The sequence below is a fragment of the Saccostrea echinata genome, unplaced genomic scaffold, assembly GCF_033153115.1.
Source record: "Saccostrea echinata isolate AGI-Se365-2 ecotype Australia unplaced genomic scaffold, CSIRO_AGI_Sech_v1 ptg000075l, whole genome shotgun sequence".
In the NCBI taxonomy this organism is placed as follows: Eukaryota; Metazoa; Mollusca; class Bivalvia; order Ostreida; family Ostreidae; genus Saccostrea; species Saccostrea echinata.
In genome coordinates, this window is record NW_026889824.1 from 111,400 (window position 1) to 135,105 (window position 23,706).

General features: G+C 34.8%; 2 pseudogenes; one reads left to right on the top strand and one right to left on the bottom strand.

The window, feature by feature from the left end:
* The first annotated feature begins 19,274 nt into the window (after window positions 1-19,274).
* On the top strand, window positions 19,275-21,325 carry LOC133176377 (uncharacterized; annotated as a pseudogene).
* A 26-nt stretch (window positions 21,326-21,351) lies between these two features.
* LOC133176378 (P2X purinoceptor 7-like) lies at window positions 21,352-22,549 on the bottom strand (annotated as a pseudogene).
* Between the last annotated feature and the right edge of the window lie 1,157 nt (window positions 22,550-23,706).

The window sequence follows — 23,706 nt, forward strand, 5'->3', positions numbered from 1 at the left end:
ACCTTAGGATACTTCTGAATATTTAATAACCATTCATTGCTTTACTGTTCTTGAGAAGATTTTTCTTTTATACTCCCATATAAAACTTTGATTGTCCATTGTGGTCCTGCCCTCCCCTGGGTCATGATTCATTTAAACTTAAGTCTACACTACCTGATGCTTCCATATAAATATGACCAATCATTGCCATTGTTAAGAAGAAGATTTTTAAAGAGTTTTCCTATATATTTCTATGTAAAACCTTAATCGTCAATTCTGGCCCTACCCTAACCCCGGGGGTCATGATTTAAACAAACATGAATCTACATGACCTGAGGGTACTTCCATATAAATATGACCAATCATGGCTAAGCTGTTCTTGTGAAAAAGATTTTTAAAGATTTTTCCTATATATTCCTACATAAAACTTTGATCACCCATTGTGGCCTCACACTACCCCGGGGGTCATGATTTGAACAAACTTGAATCTACATTACCTGAGGGTACTTCCATATAAATATTAGCAATCTTGGCCTTGCTGTTCTTGAGAAGAAGATTTTTTTCTTTTTTGAAGATTTTTCTTTCATGGCTCTCCTTTTAAATTAACTTGAATCCCCTTCACCAAAGGATACTCTTTGCAAAGTTTGGTTAAAATTTGGCCCAGTGATTCTGGAGAAGAAGAAGACATTGTGAAAAGTTAACGACGACAACCACAGACAACGGACAAATTTCGATTGGAAAAGCTCACTTGAAGGCTCGGGTGAGCTAAAATGTTTACAGTAATGTTATGTTGATAAGAAAATTTTAAGTACGAGTTAATCGTTTATGGTACGAATTAGTTTAGTTCATGCACTTCTGCCCGAGTGGGCACATGTCATTTTGCAGTTGTTTGTAAAGTTATTTTGTTTATTTGAAGTCCATCAAAGTGTAAGTTTATTCTTTTTTCATTATAATGGATTGAATTATTACATGTATTTCATGATAAATAGCGATCTAGAACTGTAGTTAATATTAAACCAGTACATCATACATGTGAACTTTTTTGCACCATATTTTCTTAGTGTTGAGATCTATTGTCAGTCAACTTATAAGGTTGTTAGCTTATGATTCTTACATTTTCTTTGTAGCTTTCACTATATATAGTATAGATATCAGGGGTGTGCAATTAGCATCGCCTGACGCCTGGGGCTACCATTTTAGGGGGTCGGGCTAGTGGTTTTCTGCACGGAGGTAGCCCTTTGGGCTAGTAAAAATTTAAACTACACATGTAATACATGAAAAGCACAACCAGTATTTTCACTCATTTTTTGCTATTAAATTCCCAATCAGTGAAAATTTTCCAGGCTGCTGCTCTTATTGTCAATAAATCTCCATAATCTCATTCATTTTGCAGTACTATCTGACTTATTTACTTCAAAAAACGATCGTTTTTTTTCCTAATCCGAATTTCCTCCATTCCTTTGTTTATGGTAAATACATGCAGATATCTCATTAAATTATTTACAATCCAGTGTTTTTTTTTCAGTACTTTGGGACTGGGGGCTGGGGCCCTCAGAATTGGGAATTTCACCGTCAATTAGGCTAAACTGGGAATCTCCCAGAAAACCCAGTCACTTAAAAAGCATTGTCAAAAAGCTTTGTTTTTGTCTTTGTATTACTTTAACAAACAATTGTTAATTAATATATCAAGACTATTCTTGGTATGAATTATCTAATTACTTGCATCAAGAACAATAGTGGTATGAATTATCTAATTATGAAGAAATCCAACATGGCTGAACAACAAAACCTGCTTCAACTTCACTAAAAAAAATACAATAAACAAACTGAATTTGATCAAATAATTTGTAAGTTTTTCTTTAGGAAAACTTTCACTACATTTTGGGAAAATACAGGCATATTTTCAATTGGGACTGGGGCCGAATTTCGGCCCCAAATCGGCCCTAAAAAATCACTGCAATCACTCAATCAACTGAAAGATAAGTGTTTTGCAATTAAAACAAAATATATTTGCAGTGTATTTAATGATTTAAGATGAAAACAAAACGATTTTTGCTTCGTTTTAGATGAGCTAGTGCAATGATCAGAAAAAAGGAAGATTTAAATTCTTTTTCATTTTCTATCATAATCATTAATTCATATATGATTAAAATTTACTAGCGAGAATTAAACTTTAATTTTAAAAAGAATTACCTTTAGTCAGTACCCTGACTTCTTCAACAATTTTCTTTTTTCAGATTTATGAACAGTAAAAAAAACCCCTTTGTTCCAGATTGATGAACTGTAAACAAACTTTTGTTTGCGTCCAAGAAGTATCGTGTCTCTCTTCCACTTTTTTTTTTCAATATTAGTTTTTAATTTTTGCCTCTATATTTGGGCTATTAACTTTTTACTTGGGGCTAGTAACTTTATTGCTGCCACGAGCCCGTGGGCTAATACTTGAATTTTTTAATTGCACACCCCTGGATATTGAGATACATCTGTGCATGATGCACTCAAATAAAAGCTTCGTTAAATACTGACTCAGGCTTTACATTTACAACAATGGCAACCACAGATAATGGACAAACTTCGATCAGAAAAGCTCAGAGCTTTGGGCTCTTAAATATATCTAAAACTATGCAAAATATCAACTCTCTAAGTTCTGTGGTTCAAAAGTTAAAAGGAAATATAAGATTCTTGATCGACAGACAGATCTCGAATGACAGATAGTATGACAGGACAAAAACAATTTCATCCCTGATCTTCAATCTCGAGGCATAAAAAGTGACCTTTCAAAATCTAAACCATTTTGTTTGAAAGGCAAGAGACCCAAGGGCCTAGAAAAATTGAAAACTGAAAATTGTACAACCTATCTCATCTGTTTTAAGCCTCTTGGTAACCTATATATAGGGATAAAACCTTGAAATTCTAAAAGTAGTTCAGCATGGCAACAATTGACAAAGTTTGATAATTCCAAGCCAATTAGTATCTGAAATATTTAAATTTAGCCATGAAGTTGCAAAAGTAGGTCACAGTGACCTACTTTTTGGTTGATACACTCAGAGGATTCAAGATGCATCAACTGACAAATTTCTGATGATTCTAAACCAATAAGTATCTCAAATAGCCATCATATTCCTAAACAACAAAAAAAAAGTAGGTCACGGTCACCTACTCTTTGGTTGACACACTCCGGGTACCCAAAATGCATCAACTGACAAAGTTTGATAAGTCCAAGCCAATTAGTACCTGAAATATTCAAATTAACCCTAGTAGCGATATTTAAAATATACAGTGTTTGTGCTCTGAGCTGAATATTTTTGCCTGCATTAAGGTGCATTTGTTTAAGCAATTTAATTTAGATTTTATTGAAAAAACATAGACATATTATACATCAAAATGTTCAGCAGAGATAGGACTCCAATATTTTGATAGCTAGTCTTCACTCTTTGCGTAAACAAATAGGTAATTTACAGGTAAAGAGAATATATTATAAAAAACACAACTTTTTCTTCATGGGACTAAACTTTTATTCATATTTATTCACTAAGATGCTTACCGATGTAATACAGATAATTTTTAATACAGGGACACAGTTTTGGTTCAACTTTTAAATGTTTGTATAGTCACATTGTAAGAAATACCTTTGTCAAAAGTTGGTGTCCGCCATTGTTGATTTTACCTTGATGTGGAATCTTGACATTTGCCGTATTTCTCTCTAAATCTGGCTTCTTTAAACTATTGTTTTCATTAGTCATGATATGATTGCCTTTATTTCTGTTGAAGTTTATATGAAATAAAATACTTAGGATTGTTTTTAACTCAAACATATCAAAGTCTACACCTGTGAATCCAACCTTGGCATGGGCCGATCACCGTCTAGCAAATTTCAAATTTAAAACATGTTTAGCATGATCTTCTTCTTTAAAAATGTCGAAAACATCTTGTAGTAAATATCTACAGGTGACTCTCGATCTTTTGAAGTTCAGTGACATAGTTTTGGTTCAACTTTTCAACATTTGTATAGTCACATTGTAAGAAATACCTTCGTCAAAAGTTGGTGTCCGCCATTGTTGATTTTACCTTGATGTGGAATCTTGACACCGTATTTCTCTCTTAATCTGGCTTCTTTAAACTATTATTTTCGTTAGTCATGATATGATTGCCTTTATTTCTGTTGAAGTTTATATGAAATAAAATACTTAGGATCATTTTTAACTCGGACATATCAAAGTCTACACCCGTGAATCCAACCTTGGCATGGGCCGATCGCCGTCTAGCAAATTTCACATTTAAAACATGTTTAGTATGATCTTCTTCTTTAAAAATGTTAAAAACATCTTGTAGTAAATATCTACAGGTGACTCTTGATCTTTTGAAGTTCAAGGGACCGCAAGAAAAGTTTGAGAGATCGAGGGGTTCGAGAGAAAGTGAATAAAATCCGGAATTTTCAGTTCCGATCATCATTGTTCTACTATTATAAATACCAGAAGTATATGCTGATAATGTAATTGCACATTTTCATTCGTATTTTATAGGTAATTCACTGGATTTAAACAACAATGATCGTATTTTGAATAAATAAAATGATCTTTTTAAGTTTTAGTATTTATTTGTTCCCATTTCATGATTTAATGAAACCTGAATAGCTACCCCCGGGCTTTATCGGGTCCTTCACCACATTTCTCATATTAAATAGGTATTCAGTTCTTGAGATAGGATTTCTTGTGCAATGTTTGTCATACTGGGATTATGTAGACTCAAATAAAATTTCATAATCTATGGAAAATTATTGACACGTCTCTTAAATTATTTTCTAAAAATTATCGTCTAGCTGTCAAGTCGAAATAAAGCAGTGTGAAGCAATCTGTTTATAATTTACCAATTATAACCAATTAATTATATCAACACTTGGATATGCTCACAGGTACAGTGTCATCTACATAAACACCCAATTAACACCTCCATGCCAGCCCCAGGCATTCACTGTTATCCAGGTAAGTCCAAGCTGCATTAAATTTATGCTTGATTGGTGTGTACACACTCGCAATCGAAACTTCGAGAGATAGACAGTAAAAACCAATGAAATGTGTGTAACGGGACCCAGGTCTTGGTTCGAGAGATAGAGAACTTCGAGAGATCGGAAGTTCGAGAGATCAGAAGTAAATTTGCTTAGTTATATAGAAAAAAAAACGGGACCGGAGGTTCACTTCGAGAGATCGGAGTTCGAGCCATCGAGAGTCACCAGTATCAAGTTTTTTACCATGATTTTAGTCTCTAAACAAGTTTACTACCACATTGAAAAATGTTTTCTTGAATATACCGCCATATTGAATCACGCGGAATAAACATGACCTTTTTACCTGTCTAAATTTACACAACCAATCACATTCCATCTAAGTAATGGAATCTTTTATTCATTTAAACCTAATACCAAAAAAGGAAAGTGCTTTTCATAGACAAAATTTCCACAGGCCTAAAAAATAGCAGTTTAAAAATATTGTTGCTGTCACCCGGAATATTCCGGGGTCAGCTCACAGCACATGGCTTTGTTTACCGGAATATTCCGGGTTCAGCACTACTAGGGTTAAGCTATGAAATTGCAAAAGTAGGTCACAGTGACCTACATTTTGGTTGGTACACTACGAAGCCTCAAGATGCATCAACTGACAGCTTGATAATTCTAAGCCATTTACCATCTGAAAAAGCCACTAATTTCAAGAAGAAGGTCACAGTGACCTACTTTTTGGTTGAAACACTTGGAGGACCCAAGATGCATCAACTGATAAAGTTTGATGATTCTAAGCCAATTAGCAACTGAAAAAGCCATCAAATTCCAAAAGTAGGTCACTGTGACTTATTTTTGGTTGACACACTCCAGCTAACAAAGATGCATCTACTGACAAAGTTTAATAATTCCAAGACAATTAGTATCTGAAATATTTAAATTAAGTACGAAATTGCAAAAGTAGGTCCCAGTGACCTACTTTTTGGTTGATACACCCCAAAGACTCAAGATGCATCAACTGATAAAGTTTGATGATTCTAAGCCAATAAGTAAAAAAGCCATCAAATTCCAAAAGTATGTTATGGTGACCTACTTTTTCGGTAAAACACTTTGAGGACCCATGATGTATCAACTTACAAAGTTTGATGATTCTAAGCCAATTAGTAACTGAAATAGCCATCCATGCAATTCCAAAAGTAGGTCATGGTGACCTACATTTTGGTTAACACACTGTCACTCTGAGGACCCAAGATGCATCAACTGACAAAGTTTGATAATTCCAAACCAATCAGTATCTGAAATATTTAAATTAAGCTATGAAATTGCAAACGTAGGTCATGGTGACCTACTTTTTGGTTGATACACTCTGAGGACTCAAGATGCATCAACTGACAAAGTTTGATGATTCTAAGCCAATTAGTATATGAAAAAAAATACTTAAATTAAGCCATGAAATTGCAAAAGTAGGTCAAGGTGACCAACTTTTTGGTTGACACACTCCGAGGACTCAAGATGCATCAACTGACTAAGTTCAATGATCCTATCTTTAATGTGTCCAAAATATGCCCCTGAAACAATTCAAAAACGAATACCTGCAAAATTCTAAAAGTAGGTCACTGTGACCTACTTTTTGATAAATCTGTTTTGAAGCCCCTAGGTGCATCAACTTACAAGATTTGATGATTCTAAGCCTCTTAGTATCTGAAACAATGACCTTTAATGTTTAGACAAGAGGCCCAAGGGCCTTGAATCACTCTTCCGATAAACAGTACAACCTATCACTTCTATTTGAAGCCTCTAAGTATCCTGTATATATAGATAAACCCTTGAAATTCCAATTCAAACTCTGAGAACCCAAGATGATTCTAAGCCAATTAGTACCTGAGAGTTGGTCATGGTGACCTACTTATCACTTGTCATTCTCTGAGTCCCTTAACTAAGTATGATGATTCTAAGCCAATTAATACCTAAAATATTATTTAAAATTATAACCATAAAAATTTATAAGTAGTTCAAATTACCTACTTTTCAGTTGTTGTACTCCAAGGACCCAAGATGCATCAACTGACAAAGTTGGATGATTCTAAGCCAATGAGTACCCAAAATATTTAATTAAAGCCATAAATTTTCAAAAGTAGGTCATGGTGACCTACTTTTCAGTTGTTGTACTCCGAGGACCCAAGATACATCGACTGACAAAGTTTGATGATTCTAAGCCAACTAGTACCCAAAATATTTAATTAAAGTCATAAATTTTCAAAAGTAGGTCACAGTGACCTACTTTTCAGTCAACCTACTCCGAGGACCCAAAATGCATCAACTGACAAATTTTGACGATTCTAAGCCAAATAGTACCCGAAAAATATTAAATACAGCCATAAAACTTCAAAAGTAGGTCACCGTGACCTACTTTTCAGTTGTCGTAATCCAAGTACCCAAGATGCATCAACTGACAAAGATTGATGATTCTATGCCAATTAGTAACTGAAATATTTAATTAAAGCCATAAATTTTTAAAAGTAGGTCACAGTGACCTACTTTTCAGTCGACCTACTCTGAAGACCCAAGATGAATCAACTGACAAAGTTTGATGATTCTAAGCCAATTAGTACCTGAAAATATTTAATTACAGTCATATTAATTGAAAAGTAGGTCATGGTGACCTACTTTTCAGTTGACCTTTTTTGAGGACCCAAGATGCATCAACTTACAAAGTTTTATGATCATTGGCCTTAAAATGTCAAAATTATGCCTCTAAAACGCTTTGAAATCGAATGCCTGCAAAGTTCAAAAAAAAGTAGGTCACTGTGACCTACTTTTTAATAAATATGTTTTATGGCCCCAAGATGCATCATCTTACAAGATTTAATGATTCTAAACCTCTCGGTATTCGAATTAATGACCTTATTTGTTTTGAAAAAGATTAGCCATAAAGTTCAAAAAGTAGGTCAAGGTGACCTACATTTTAGTTGACGTACTTCGAGGACCCAAGATACATCAACTGACAAAGTTTGATGATCATAGGCTTTAAACTGTTCAAAATATGCCTCTAAATCATTTTGAAAAAGAATAGCCGCAAAATTTAAACATAGGTAATCAAAGATTACGAAGCTCACCTCGACGAATGTTATCTACATGTAAGGCAAATTTCACATCATATTTTTTTTCTAGTCAGGGTACATCCCAAGATCAATATCCATGCAAGTTTGATTTAATTATAGACCTGCTCAAAAAACTTTTGACCTGTTTAGTAATCAAGAAAATTTTGGTCAGTTCCAACATCCAAAGCAAGTCTGGAAGTTTTCATCCTTAGATGCACCATCTATGCAAGTCTAATCATAACAGGCCATAATATTATATAGCTACTCCAAAAAAATTACCCTGGTCATTCATCTGGAAAATGTACGTCAGATTCAGAATCCAAGACAAGTCTGGAAGTGTCCATCCCTAGATACATCATCCATGCTAATTTGGTTAAAATATGGCTAAAATTCACTCATGTGGAAAATCTAGGTCAGATCCAGCATTCAAAGCAGGTTGGTTAGTGTACATCCCTAGATGCATCATCCATGAAAGTTTGGTCCAGGTAGGGCTTATAGTTACTTGGGAACGAGACTACTCCTAAATCTAAACCTGGTCACTCATCTGGAAAATCTAGGTCAGATCCAGCATCCGAAGCAAGTGTGGTAGTGTCCATCCCTAGATGCATCATCCATGCAAGTTTGGTTCAGGTAGGCTTATAGTTACTTGGGAATGGGACCTGCTCCTAAAACTTTAACCTGGTCACTCATCCAGAAAATCTAGGTCAGATCCAGCATCCGAAGGAAGTGTGGCCATGTCCATCCCTAGATGCATCATCCATGCAAGTTTTGTCAAGGTAGGGCTTATAGTTACTTGGGAATGGACCTGCTCCTAAAACTTTAATCTGGTCACTCATCCAGAAAATCTAGGTCAGATCCAGCATCCGTAGCAAGTGTGGTAGTGTCCATCCCTAGATGCATCATCCATGCAAGTTTGGACAAGGTAAGGCTTATAGTTACTTGGGAATGGGACCTGCTCCTAAAACTTTAACCTGGTCACTCATCCAGAAAATCTAGGTCAGATCCAGCATCCAAAGCAAGTGTGGTAGTGTCCATCCCTAGATGCATCATCCATGCAAGTTTGGTCCAGGTAGGGCTTATAGTTACTTGGGAATGGGACCTGCTCCTAAAACTTTAACCTGGTCACTCATCTGGAAAATCTAGGTCAGATCCAGCATCCGAAGCAAGTGTGGTAGTGTCCATCCCTAGATGCATCATCCATGCAAGTTTGATCCAGGTAGGGCTTATAGTTACTTGGGAATGGGACCTGCTCCTAAAACTTTAACCTGGTCACTCATCCGGAAATCTAGGTCAGATCCAGCATCCGAAGCAAGTGTGGTAGTGTCCATCCCTAGATGCATCATCCATGCAAGTTTGGTCCAGGTAGGGCTTATAGTTACTTGGGAATGGACCTGCTCCTAAAACTTTAACCTGGTCACTCATCTGGAAAATCTAGGTCAGATCCAGCATCCGAAGCAAGTTTGGTAGTGTCCATCCCTAGATGCATCATCCATGCAAGTTTGATCCAGGTAGGGCTTATAGTTACTTGGGAATGGGACTTGCTCCTAAAACTTTAACCTGGGACGCCGACGCTAACGCCGACGCCGACACCGGGGGTATAGCATAAGCTCATCTCGACTTCGTCGAGGTGAGCTAAAAAGTAGGTCACCGTGACATAATTTTGAGTCAACATGATATGAGGTCCTTAGATGCATCAACTGACAAGATTTGATGATCCTAGTTGTTATAGTAAGCAAAATATCAACATTTTAAGAAAATGTAATTTTTGGTCAACTTTGAAGTGACCTTGAGACCACGCCCTTTGCCCCAGGGTTAATCTCTGTGCAAATTTTAATCTACAAGATATTCTCATCCTTTTGTGTAAGTTTGGTGATAATCTGCTCAGTGGTTCTTGAGAAGATTTTTTAGCAACCAGTACTTTTGTTTCTATTTTCCTAATTATCTCCCCTTGTTTAAGGGTTACAACCCTAGTTTTAGTATAAAAGGGAGCCCTTGGGCCAAGGAATTTGACAATAATTGGCCAAGGGGTTCTTGAGTTATGGCCCATATTCTAAAAAGCAAAATATCAAAGATTAAACAAAACATAAATTTTGGTTACTTTTGAAGTGATCTTGAGACCATGTCCTTTGCCCCAGGGTAAATCCCTGTGCAAATTTTAATCTACAACATATTCTCATCCTTTTATGTAAGTTTGTTGATAATCTGCCCAGTGGTTCTTGAACTGAAGATTTTTTAGCAACCACTACTTGTATTTTTTATTTCCCTAATTATCTCCCCTTGTTTAAGGGACACATCCCTAGTTTTAGTATAATTTGAAAGCCCTTGGGCCAAAGATACTCTGTGACAAATTTGAAAAAATTGACAAATGGGTTCTTGAGATATGGCCCATTTTCCAAAACGTTTACACACACCGCACATCACACAAATGGCCATAGCATTAGGTCTTTGAGCCTTTGGCTCAAAAGAGCTAAAACATAAGACATACAATTTCCAGATTTTACAACAAAACTAGAACTGTCCAAAAGGGACCCCCCCCCCCCCCCACTGGCTTTTTCAGAGGTGCCAAATCACTAATATTTTATGGATCTAAGAGGTGTTCACAATTTTTTTTATAAACATTTAGAGTGAAAAAATAATTGCTCATTCTATTTTTTTTTTAATGAATGAAACCAAGGAACAACCTAATAAAACATCAATACCAATACATTGTTTTTTGTTTCATACATTGAAAAAATAAATTGCAACTATCTGTCATCTTTTTGAGACATGACACTCTGCAAATTGACTATTAAAAACAAAATCAATTAATTACAAAATGAAATTAATCTTGATAACTTTATATTAAATTTATTTTAAAAATAAAAGGCTGGTCATCCAGTAACTATGTACTATGACAGACTATAAATTACAATTAAGAAAATTAAAGAACAGAGATCTTTAAATTCCCAGGAGATATAGATAACACATGCTTGATCAGAGATGCCCTAACAGCTTCCCACACTGAACTCATTAATTTATCTTTAACTGGATGATGTCCACTCATTATTCCCAAGGGACAAATGGATTTACACTATCTGCTGTGTAATGTAAAAATTCTTTTTAATACTTGGTGATTTTTTTTGTTGTTTTAGTGAATAGTTTTAAGCTGTTTTTCACATTTTTGTACAGATGTTCTAGATTCTATGTCTCAAACCTTAGAAATAAACCAAAAATGACTAAGTCAATAAAAATGAAAAAAAAAACTGTAAAATGCAGAGAAATTATCAAATAATGTTGAAAATACCAGGTGCACATCTTCATATGGTAAATAATGAGTGTACAAATTTTCATACAGTTCCATGAAATAGTCTTTGAGAAAAGGTCAGGACAAAACCATATAATAAAAATGAAAAAAAACCCTGTAAAATGCAGAAAAATTAGGGCTGATTGTAACGGGAACCGTTACAGATGTTCCCCAAACGCTCCCCAACTCCCTTTTGGTGCCTTATTTCCTTTAAACTTCATTAAAAAAGGCAAACTCTATCCAAAATAGAATTTAACAACATTTTCCCCGAAGTTAACCAAGTATATTGCAAATTTTAGCATTGCACGCGCGCGCACGTGAATGCATATGCATGATGACCATATCATCTTGTCTACACTATAAATATATTTTAATATACCGAGTATTAGAGCATTTAATCAAAAAGTAGAAAAAATACGGCTAAATCAAGTATATTGGTCATTTGAGCATTTGCACGCGCGCACACGTGCATGCATGTGCGTAATGACCATATCATTTTGACGACACTATTAATATATCTTTATATACTAAATATCAAAGCATTTAATCAAAAAATATTTATTAATTCGGTAAATCAAGTGTATTTGTAATTTTCGCATTGCACGCGCGTGCACGTGCATGCATGTGCATGATGGCTATACTTTCCTGTAGGAATCCATAATGTCCATCTGTGTTCTAAATTTCATCCTGTTTTGTTGAAAACCAAGAGAGTTAGAGACATTCAAAGTTTAAGCCAATCAGATTGCAGCGCACGTGCATGCGCATGATTTCATGAAAAGTTTTATATATCGTATTATAGTCCATTCTAATGTATGACTATGTTTTAAATTTCAAAGTATTTTGTCAAAAAACAAGAAAGATATTGAGATTTTTGTTTCAACCAATCAGAGCAAAGCGCACGTACATGCGCATGACTTTATGCTAATTTGATCATATCATCTTATCTACACTTCTAATATATCCTTATATTATGAGTTTCAAAGCATTTCATCAAAAAATATAAAAGTTATGGCTATATTAAATATATCAGTCATTTTACTCATTGCACGCGCACTCACGTGCATGCATGTGCGCGAAAAATTACCTTCGTTCCGCACATCTACACAACATGCCTATTAACCCTAAAAAGGTTTCAACTCAATTGGATGAGCAGGTTCCTAGAACACTCGCAGACAAAAAAGTACCGGAGAAGAAATAAGAAAAAGAAAGAATAATAACTAGACTCTTGTTGCCATGGCAACAAAAAAGTCTTCCGTTCTTCTAAATCTGTAAGAATTTGCTTTTTTCTGTGTAAAAAACATACATATCATATTTTCTGTGAAAGAAAGAAATAACTGGAAAAAAGTCCTTTCATTACTTAAGGTACTTTGATTTTCATTATCAATCTTGTATAATACATTTTGCACCTATAAGAGATATACGTTTATCATTTGCATTTTTAAAAAAAAATTGTTTGCAATCATTTCTAAGACAAACAAACAGACAAACGAACACCGTACTATCATAAACTTCACTGTGTATATGTTTCGGCATAATTGTGATGGTGTTATAAAAAATATAATGAATTAAGTTAGTATCACATTAAACGTAAAGTCACTGAGTTTTGTAAAGTTATAATATCAAGATTTGACAGCATACCTATAAGACAGATTATTCAATTACAGTAATTCTTCAGCAATCGATTGATTGATTGATTATACGTATGTTGTTTAACATCTCTCTCCAGAATTTTTCACTCACATGGAGATGCCACCACTCGCCGGTGGAGACTGCAAATTTTTGTCCTATACTTTGGCACTTATCGCAATTGAGCAGTGAGGAATCTTTTTTATGCCAGCACCTTCTGCGACAAGGGACCTCGATTTATACGATCTCATCCAAAGGATCGGACTCCACGTCCCACAATCGAAGTTCATAATACCGAAATATTTTATTTTTTATTTTATTCTATTCTTTCACAAGTTGCATCAAATTTACTCAAAGATCATACTTCAAGATCATTTCGAACTCAGGCTACTTAATTGCAGTGCATACAGCGTCAAGTGATTTTTATTGACAGGTCAACACACGTGCACTTCGTGTGATACTTTTTAAGCTGAAAAATACACAGGATGAGATCATGACTATGAAATCAGAAAACATCTTTTATAATTCCTTGGGTATATAGAATATAGATCATGTGTCATAAATAATTTAACCTTTTATCAAATATACATGTAATAACCAAATCTAATCTATAGATTGATTTTCTTTCTTTTCAGTGGCAGATATCAATTTATTTATAAAGGCTTTAAAACAGTACTGTATTACAATTTTCTATCGCTTAATTCCTTTTTTGAGTGTATGTAATATTTTTTAATATCGAAAGTAAAACTCGGAAATCGGGATAATTTCGCATTCAAATCATAGAGAATAATAAATCGTCTGCATTATAGAAGGCTTATAACTATCATATTCTGGACTTAATATACGAAATAGATAAAACTGCATGCCTGTTCATCACTATAAATGTATATTTAGTGCTTATAATATATTTACTTGAATTAGCTACCTAGCATATATATTAATTTTTTTTAGATATATTCATGTGTAAATCAATTAACTGTCAATACAGACTTACACTACACTGGCACCTTCAAACTTTACATGCACTGGAAGCGGTAACCAACGTACTCTTAAATTTTGAAGAGTGAATATAGAACGTCTAAATATTTTGATATGGAGAGTGTATATGTCTCTGACGTCATCGATACTATTTCCGCCTTTATCTCGAAAGTTCTATTCTCACTTACAAGTCAGAGTTATCTTTCTTTGCCCATTGTCTACACACTTAGGTAAATAGGGAAAATGAGGGTACCGAAAATCTGCAAAATGTGGAATCTGATTTCAAAACAAATTATATATTTAGTATTTGTAGAATAACCTCTGTTATACATAATAATATCTTGAAAAAATATTAAAAAACAAAAAAGTTGAAAATTGACCAAACACAAGTTCACTTCCGGTTCGGACAGGAAGTACCGGAAACACATGAAAACAACTTTGAAACAAAGAGAATGTCATGATCTAATACTCCTGTAAATTTCACATCTTTACCTCAAACCGTTTCCGAGAAAAATTCCCGACAAAAGTCCATTTAAAAATTGGAAATACGGCCGTAACTTCGGACCGGAAGTAAATTTTTCAAAAAACGGAATTTTATATAAACTTCATATATCAGCCTACTATCATGTGAAAAATTGTGAAAATCTATCCAACCATCTCTGAGTAATCGCGCTCACAAAATTTGGGAGGAATAATAATAATAATAATAATAATAAAAAGAAACAATACAATCACTATAAGTCTTCCGTTGTGAACGGAAGACTTAACAATAGTAAGAAACAGAGTAAAAACAATATGTTCCCAAACTCCGTTTGGGGAACATAATAACAGGTGCACACCTTCATATGGTGAATAATAAGTGTACAATTTTTTAGACAAATCTATGCAATACTTTCCGAGAAATGTTCTGGACAAAATTTTGTCTACAGACAGAAGGACAGCTAGACAGACAGACGGACAGACAGATGGACACAGTGACTCCAATATACCCCCTCCTGAACTTCATTTGCGTGGGGTGTAATAAATATATCTGGATAAAAAATTAAGGGTAAACGTTTTTTTCTTGAATCTTAGGAGGAAAAAAATGAAAAGAAACCATACCTTAAATGCAATTACCCAATCATTACTTTTAGCTCCGGGTTTGTTTTTAAAGATCTCAACTCTATATTGACGTATCAGCAATAACTCTTTGACAAGCGATTCAAAGTTAAGCTTGCTTATTGTCAAAGACTCCAACTTGTTCTCCCCTGCAAGAAATAATTTCAATATCTATGAGCAAATGTTCATAAAAGGTCTTATACATGTATATACAGCTGAACTTCGGTATCTCAGACACTGATATCTCAAATACAATGGATATGTCGAAGTGATTTGGAAGTCCAAATTGCTTATTCCTTAAGTATTTAACCCTGGATATCTCGATACCTCGGATATCTCATTGGTTCTTGAGAAGAAGATTTTTAAATGATGCCATTAATTTTTAATGAATTTGTAATTATTTTCCCTTGGAAGAAGCTGTGTTCATTTGAACAAACTTAAATTCCCTTATCCAAAGGATACTTTGTGGCAAGTTTGGTTGAAATTGGCCCGGTGGTTCTTGAGAAGAAGATGAAAATGTGAAAAGTTTACAATGATGAAGACCACAGACAATGGACAAATTTCGATCAGCAAAGCTCATTTGAGCCTTCGGCTCAGGTGAGCTAAAAAATTGAGCTATTTTAAGCCTCTTATTATCCTTATATTGAGATTAATTCCACTCTCTAAAGAAGTAGGTCTGACTTGCCTGTCAAAAACAGTTTGGGCAAACAACCATGATTTATTACATATATATATATATATATATATATATATATATATATATATATATATATATATATATATATATATATATAAGAAGGAAGTAAAACAGTAAGGTAAATCAAATGACATGAGCTTTTAAGTAACCACTTCTCAAATATACTGTTGAACAGTACTGAAGTTTCTCCTTCGTTACAGTAAATATTTTAGTGAGGAGTAAAGAAAGAGGCTTGGCAGAACATATAGGCCAACATTTTTTAATAAAATGATTTATGGTAGTGCCAACTGCAATTTTAGCTAAAACCAAATAAAAATAAAAGTCCCTGTTGTTGATTTTATTTTCAAATTTCCCGCCGACTGTAAATGCAAGTGCACTAAGAAAATAAAATAATGTGCAAATAAGTCGGCAATTCTGATTGGCTGCTTTACTGAAAGCCATTATTAACATCCAATCAACTGTTATCAACTGTTTCGGTAGTGTATAAAACGTGCCCACATGGATGCAGAAATGTCCAATTTTAAAAAAGCTGAGAAACTTTTCCTTATACACGATAGTTTTTCCAAGTCAACCATAGCTAACAGGAAAATCAATTAGAGTATGTCCGATGACAAAGTTAAGTTGGAGTTAAAAAGAAATTAAAGAAATGAACAGCATAATATGCTGACAGGACTGTCACTTTCGCGATTGGTACCGTATACAGTAGTTCACTTTTAAAATCTTGATACCTTTATCAAACGTGATAAAAAATGGAAATCCAAAATAGACCTTCAAATTTTGTGAAGAAAAAAAATGTGAGGTATCTAACTTGCATGCATATCCAAGAAAAATTTTCAAACTTTTAACATTTTAAAAAGATCATATGCAGCATAAACAGACACCGCAAACAAAACGGTATTTAATGTGTTAATACCTTCAAGCTTTCAGAAGTTTGTTCATATGCATTAACATAATATGCTGTATTGTAAAATACAGGTTTAAATCATGATTCTCGGTTTTATATTATATTGAGATTCTCTTTATAACAATATTTTCCATTTTTGAATTGTTGGTACGATTTTTTTTTCAGTACTTTGAGCATAGTGAGATTCTCATTAATATAAACTTTTTTCTTTGGTCATCTTGTTGTGGTCATGATGATGATGAATATTTTGATAAGAAATTTCTTAGATTTCCCCCCATTTCTCATAAGGGTTTAATAGTTTACTTTAATTTTTCTGTTGCGGTAATCATATTTTAAGCTCCACACTGTATATGGCAATTTTTATCGAATAATTGAAAATTAAAAAAACTAGAAAACTGACCAGTCAGCAAGGGCCCCGCCGAGGGGTAGAAATATAAGGGTGCAGCTTACAGAATGAGAATTTTAATTGATTACAAAAATTAAAAAATATACGAAGAAGAATATGCAATAAAAACTGCATGTATAAAATTTCAAGATAATTCATAAATATCCAACAACCTGTAAAGAGTATCCTTGTATTTACATAAGGCAGTAAAAAACATCATATCTATAATAACTCAATTAAATGTATATTTAAACAAGAATAAAGCATGTGTTTTATAAAATGCCAGCCTTCAGTGAATGCAAATATCACCCAGGCTTGACCTTAACTTCAAAACAAACATCAGTTGCAGACAAAGGTTAATTTATCTTAAAGGACGTATCGCAAGTCACTTAAAACTTCATTTTTTTATGCGAAATTCATTCTATGTGTTCTACAAATAAATAAAAATATTATTTTAAGGAATTAATTTGCAAAGTTTTTGAGTTTGAAAGCAACAAAATTCAAATCTTCCGATATGCATATTTTCTTTCTCGATTTTACGCGCCATTATGTGTGACATCATATGCGACTTTCATGTGAAAACAGCTGTTAGCCATGTTGTAATCTAATCGACAAACAAACCAATTAAGGCATTTATCCCGTTAACGGATTACAGATAACGGTAAATAATGGTGTTTTGTGCTGCGTACGGGTGTGTTAGCCGCCAGAAGAAGGGAAGTGGGTTGAGTTTTTTTAGTTTTCCTAAGGAAGGAGTGAGGAGAAAGACTTGGGTGATTTATTGTCGGCGCGAGGATTTTGTGCCATCGAAAAACAGTCGTCTATGTTCCCTGCATTTTTCTAAAGAACAGTTGGACAGAGATCCTGATAAACTTCTAGAAAATGGTTATGTAGGTGCAAAGATTCGTTTGCGGACTGATGCTGTACCCGACACCCCCCTCCCTCTGCATCGTGCCCAGGACAAGAATGCCGCCATTGTTTTACCCTCAAGAAAGCCTCGGGGAGCCTACGAAAAGCGCCAGAGAACCGAAGTAAGTTTAAATAAATTTAATTGTAAACATTTACATTATTTCTTTGGTTGAATATTCTTAATATGTTATTTGCTGGTAGTATACACATGTACGGTTTACGATTGTGTAAAAGCTATATGGGTTTGCTACCCAAATCAAATGTAAACAATACAAATTAAAATTACATACAGGCCTATGTGCCTACTGTTTAAAACTAGACCTATTTAAATATTTTTAAAACTTAATGTAGAACCTGTTGGGCACATAGCATTAAATATAAACAATGTAAACAAATGCTTCTAAAAAAGTCAAGCTTTCTAAGTGTGTCAGTCATTTTCCAGATTTAATGGTATAAGAATTTGCTTGAGTATGTTGAATATATTCAGAATAGAATGAGATAGAAAAATTCACAATTGCAATTATTGTATAAATTACTGAACAAGTATGTGTGGGTTTATCACACCTGTTTCTCAGTTGGGACAGGAATAAATACTTTTCTGGTCCAATGGTATCCTCTTTCTGTGTGCACTTTTTAATTTCATAATTTTTTGCAGGTTTTACGTCAGGTTCTCCAAGAAATGGAATCTCGTAATCAGGAGCAGCCCCCTACTGACCAAGATGACACTCGTCAAGATGATGAACAGCCACCTACGGCATGTACAGAGCAGAATGATCCACCATCAGCTGATGAGGAGACCGGCACCTCCATTCAGACAGACAGCACAGAGAAGACAAACAAGAAATGCCAAGCAGCAATTCAACCCCCACAGAGGACCAGGAGGATACAAGTTTCTCTGACAAATGAAAAGACTGTAAAAACTGTGTCCACTGGAGTTCAATGTTCCACCCTCTCTGATGATGTCCCACTAAGAGTTGCTGCTGGATTAGTGACTCAACATGTGCCTCCGCAACCCCCCGAGAGTGAAAGTGAAGAGGAAGATGATGATGACCGTGACCCAGATTTCGACCCTTTAGATGTGGCAGAGGACAATGATGAAGACCTCCAGCATGGCATATATCCACTGAGGACCAATGCCCCACCAGAGGAAGAGAGACAATTTTTGGTTTCTGAGTCATCTTTAGCCAAATTATTGGGAAAGTGTGACAGTTGTGATGAAGAGTGCCATCCAGTTGTACAGTACACAAGAGGCACCATGATTGGGACTGTGTCAACTTGTTCAAACGGACATGTCATGCAGTGGGAGAGTCAGAAGTGTCACCATGGGATGCCGTGGTCAAATCTTCTTGTGGCAGGTTCCATTGTATTTAGTGGCATCAACACCTCCAAGTGCCTTCGTTTCTTCAGACACCTCAAAGTGCCGACCATCTCAGCATCTACGTTCAGTAGAATCCAGTCAGCTTACGTGGTGCCAGCAGCCTTGTTCATGTGGGACTTTCATCAGGCAGAGTTGCTCAGTCAGTACGAGGGCAGAAACCTTACATTGGGAGGCGATGCGAGATGTGACTCTCTGGGCTTCTCTGCCAAGTTTGACTCTCTGGGCTTCTCTGTCAAGTTTGGCTCATATACATTGATGGACTTGGCAATGGGAAAAGTAGTGGATTTCCAATTAGTTCAGGTAAAAATTTAATTAATTATCATACAGATATTTGATACTCGTTCAAGAGTTTTAAAATTTAGTGGATAGTATATCAATTTTAAAAATTAATTTTATTGAAATAATGCATGATACATAAACTTATTAAAGATTTATAAGTAATATTCATCATTATCTACAGAGTAATGAGGTTGCTGGGTCCAAACATATGGAATTGGAGGGACTGAAAAGGGGGCTCAGGCGTATTGAGGATGCAGGCCTCCATGTCCAGACCCTAGTGACTGACAGACATGGAATGGTGAAGAAGTTTATGAGGACAGAGCATCAGGAAAAGAAACATTATTTTGACGTCTGGTACATGGCAAAAGGTAATTTGTATATATATTTGTACATATATTTCACCTTTTTAGTAAAGTTGATTTTCAAAGTTTAAAGTATTCATTGTAAGTTCATTTTAACCAAGTTATTGTTAGTTTATTCATATCATTATGTTTAAAAAAGTTATTATATGTACGGGCATTTCAAAGAAGCTGAAGGCAAATGCAAAGAAAAAAGATTGTGAGGACATTAGGCTGTGGACAAAGAGTGTGGTAAATCACTGCTACTGGGTCGCAGCTTCCAATAGAGACAATGGCGACATGAAAGAAGAGAAGTGGGCATCCTTGGTGGAACATGTTGCGAATAAGCAAGAAAACTGTCAACATGGGGAGTTGGATGAAGACAGACAATGGCTAAGAGAAGGTAAGTGTCTTTTCCCATTTTAGTAATACTGTTTAAATATCTTTGTTTCCTTTTATATTGCATTCATATGTATCTTAAATTAAAATAATCATAAACTGTCTTACAGTTCATAAAGTGTATGATGCTCAAAATTAACACCTAGGCAAGTTTAATAAAATTATTTTATATTTTTACAGGATCTAGAGCCCATAAGCTGTTTCGGGAAGTCGTAGAAAATAAATTTCTCCTGAAAGATGTATCCAAACTGTCTCCTCTTCACCAAACCTACAGTCTAGAGGTCTTCCACAGTGTGGTAAACAGTTTTGCCCCTAAGACCACACATTTCTTCTACCCAGCAATGATGGCCAGGTAGCTACTTGTACTTTTATCCTTTATTAAAAGTGTGTTCTGTATTTTTTTTTTAAATTAAACTTCATATTGTATCTGATATTCTTGATATGTTCTTACATTTTTAGACTATGTGTAGCAGCTCTTCACTTTAATGAAAACGGCCGGCGTCACCAGGCAATGACAAGAGATGGTGCACCACAGTGGCAGTTAAGCTACCCCAACGGGAAAAAAGGGACACATGCTGTTGTGAAGCCCCACAAGACCCCTATAACTTATGGTTTGTTTTCATTCTTTTTTTATTTTACATATAACTATTTGTTAGTCACAAATACATGTACTTGTACAAAGAAATAACAAATTACATGTATTTTTTTTTATTCCTTTTAATTATTTCAATAATTTATTGTACTTGTAGTTTATAACAACTATGAAACAATGCATGGCACAAAATATTAAAAATGTCAGTTATTTACATGGTCTCATTCTTTTCAGATTATATCGACATCCTGAGACTGAATTTGGTGGAACGCAGGCTTCAGATACCCTCATGCCCGGCAGCTTCATCCGATGGTAAAGCCTTTTTAGGATATCAGCCGCCACCCCTTACTTCATCCTACGCTGCTGTCAACAAAGACCAGCTCATCACTTAAAGGCGTACTAGGTTTCTTAGGTGAAGCTAAGCATCCAGTGGAGAAGCTTGAAATCCTGTGTAGTCCTCCGATGGGAATGCCCTACGAATCGCTGTGACAACACATGCTGGTAACACTTGTCGGTTGCCCCATCCAAGTCGATGCCATATCCAGAGGACAAATCGACGATATGCGATGTATCGATATGTTCTGTGAAAGATAAAACAATTACTGATGTTACCGTACTGTGGTTTGTTCAAAAGACAATGTTATTCTCCTAGTTGCTGAAAAATGTTTGTGTTATTTATTGGTTTTGTATTACTTTTGTGAAAATTGTAAACATCACAAAAGAAATCAAGATTCATAATTTATTTATGCTAATATAAATTAATAAATAAATTGGTAAAGATATAAATTTTGGCTTACTCGTTCATGGGTTCATTGTCATCCAGTGGCCCCTCTCTTTGAATGTAGTCATAAAGGCTGACCTCAAGTACTCTGCCATTCAAACAATTGTCTATGAAAATTCTGTGTTGAGTGATGCATTCAAGTTCACTGGACTCTCGAACTCGATCTATAATGGAAATTTCTGCACAACATAGGCATTCTGTACTGGTTTCCATCACTTCACAACATCCACATTCACACCTTTGGGAAAAATGAAAAAAAAAATTACTAGCTACTTGAAGTTGAAAAAATGTAACTTTGTCTTTTCCACTAGCTAGCTACCAACAAATAAATTTTGATTTTGTAAATGAAAGTAATTTTGACCTCCACTTAGTATACAACCCCCCCCCCCCCCCCCCCCAGAAAAAAGAAAACAAGTAAATAAATAAAAATGCTTGCTTTTGAAATAATGTACAGTGATTTCTATATTAGACTCGCTTGATTCATAAGTTGTTGAAATTTCTGGAATAATGAAATGCGCCCGTAGTTTTCAGCGATGGTATCATTGATATTCTAGTTATTTCGTTATTGTTCTCGTCTCTAAATCAATAGTTCCTTAAAAAAGTAGTAGCACGGTCTAATGAAAACAATGTTCATAATAATTTTTAAAAATATCCTTACCAAATAGTGTTAAGACGGCGACCCAGTTGCTCGTTGTTGCCGATTTCATCCTCGCTTTCCTCCCTACTTTCTTGGGCATTTACATTATTATTTATACGCACTGGTGGCTCAAACATGTATGGTTGAATATCAAGATTTTCCTGGAATTTCGTCAACATCCGAATAAATGTTGTCCATGGTGAATAAAACCCCAATTTTTGTATATCGGTCTCGTATCTTACACTGTCTTTACAATCAGCTGATCGAAGAAGGTCGCATATGACGTCACAGTACCACGTGACTCCCTATCTAATAAACTGGACAATTTGGAAATCGGGGCGTAATTTTTTATCGATAATATAGCTAATTATTGCTAATTTTTTTGCAAACTAACTACTGGAATTAATTAATGTATACATAAGGAAGGTAATTTGTGCATAATTTTGAGTAGTTTGGACACATGCGATAAGTCCTTTAAAGTGACAAATAAAGATAAGCCTGGAAAATTCTCTGCCCCAGACAAGATAATTAATCCCAGGGGATTAATTGTACTGCTCTAACATCCTTTTCTTCCAAGTTCTCAATAAGAACTTTTTCAGTAATGACAGAAAGAGTTTATTATTGGACTATCTGTTGTAATTAATAGTATTCTTGAATTTACATACGGCAACAAAAAAATTAATAAATAAAGAAATAAAATAAATAAATAAAAACAAAAAAAAAAAATTTTAAAACATATCTTTATGTATATCTTGTTTTCAGAATTTAATAAAATCATAACTCATTGTGTATTTTACCAAAATAAAGTATGAACATTATTTAAATCCACATTTCAGAGAATGTAAATCATTCAGAATTGACCTTAACTCCAAAACAAACTTCATTTGCAGACAGAGGTGTTAATTAATCTCAATTTGACAGAAACAGATAATGCTTTGGATTTTCTTCAAGAGGAAAGTTAATTAATCCCATGGGACTAGTTGCAGCTTTCACAGTTTACATTAGGAACATTCTCAGCAGTTATCTCTCTTTGCCCTGGCATTCATTCTAATGTAAAGTTAAAGAATCTACCCCACCACCCCAGCTCCAAACTGGATGACATAGAGAACCAAACTTAGCATCAAAATATGTCTTACTGCCTCTTCAACCAACATACCAAATTTGAACTTAATTGGTCAACTACAAAAAAAGTTATTGGAAAAAAAACAGAAAATTTGTGGATGGAAGAATGACAGACGGACAGACAGACAGACGGACAGACAGACGGACAGACAGACAGAGTGATTACTAAAGGGCACCTGCAAATCCTTGCGGGGCCCTAATTAGACAATTTTTCCACTTTTAATTTTAATTTC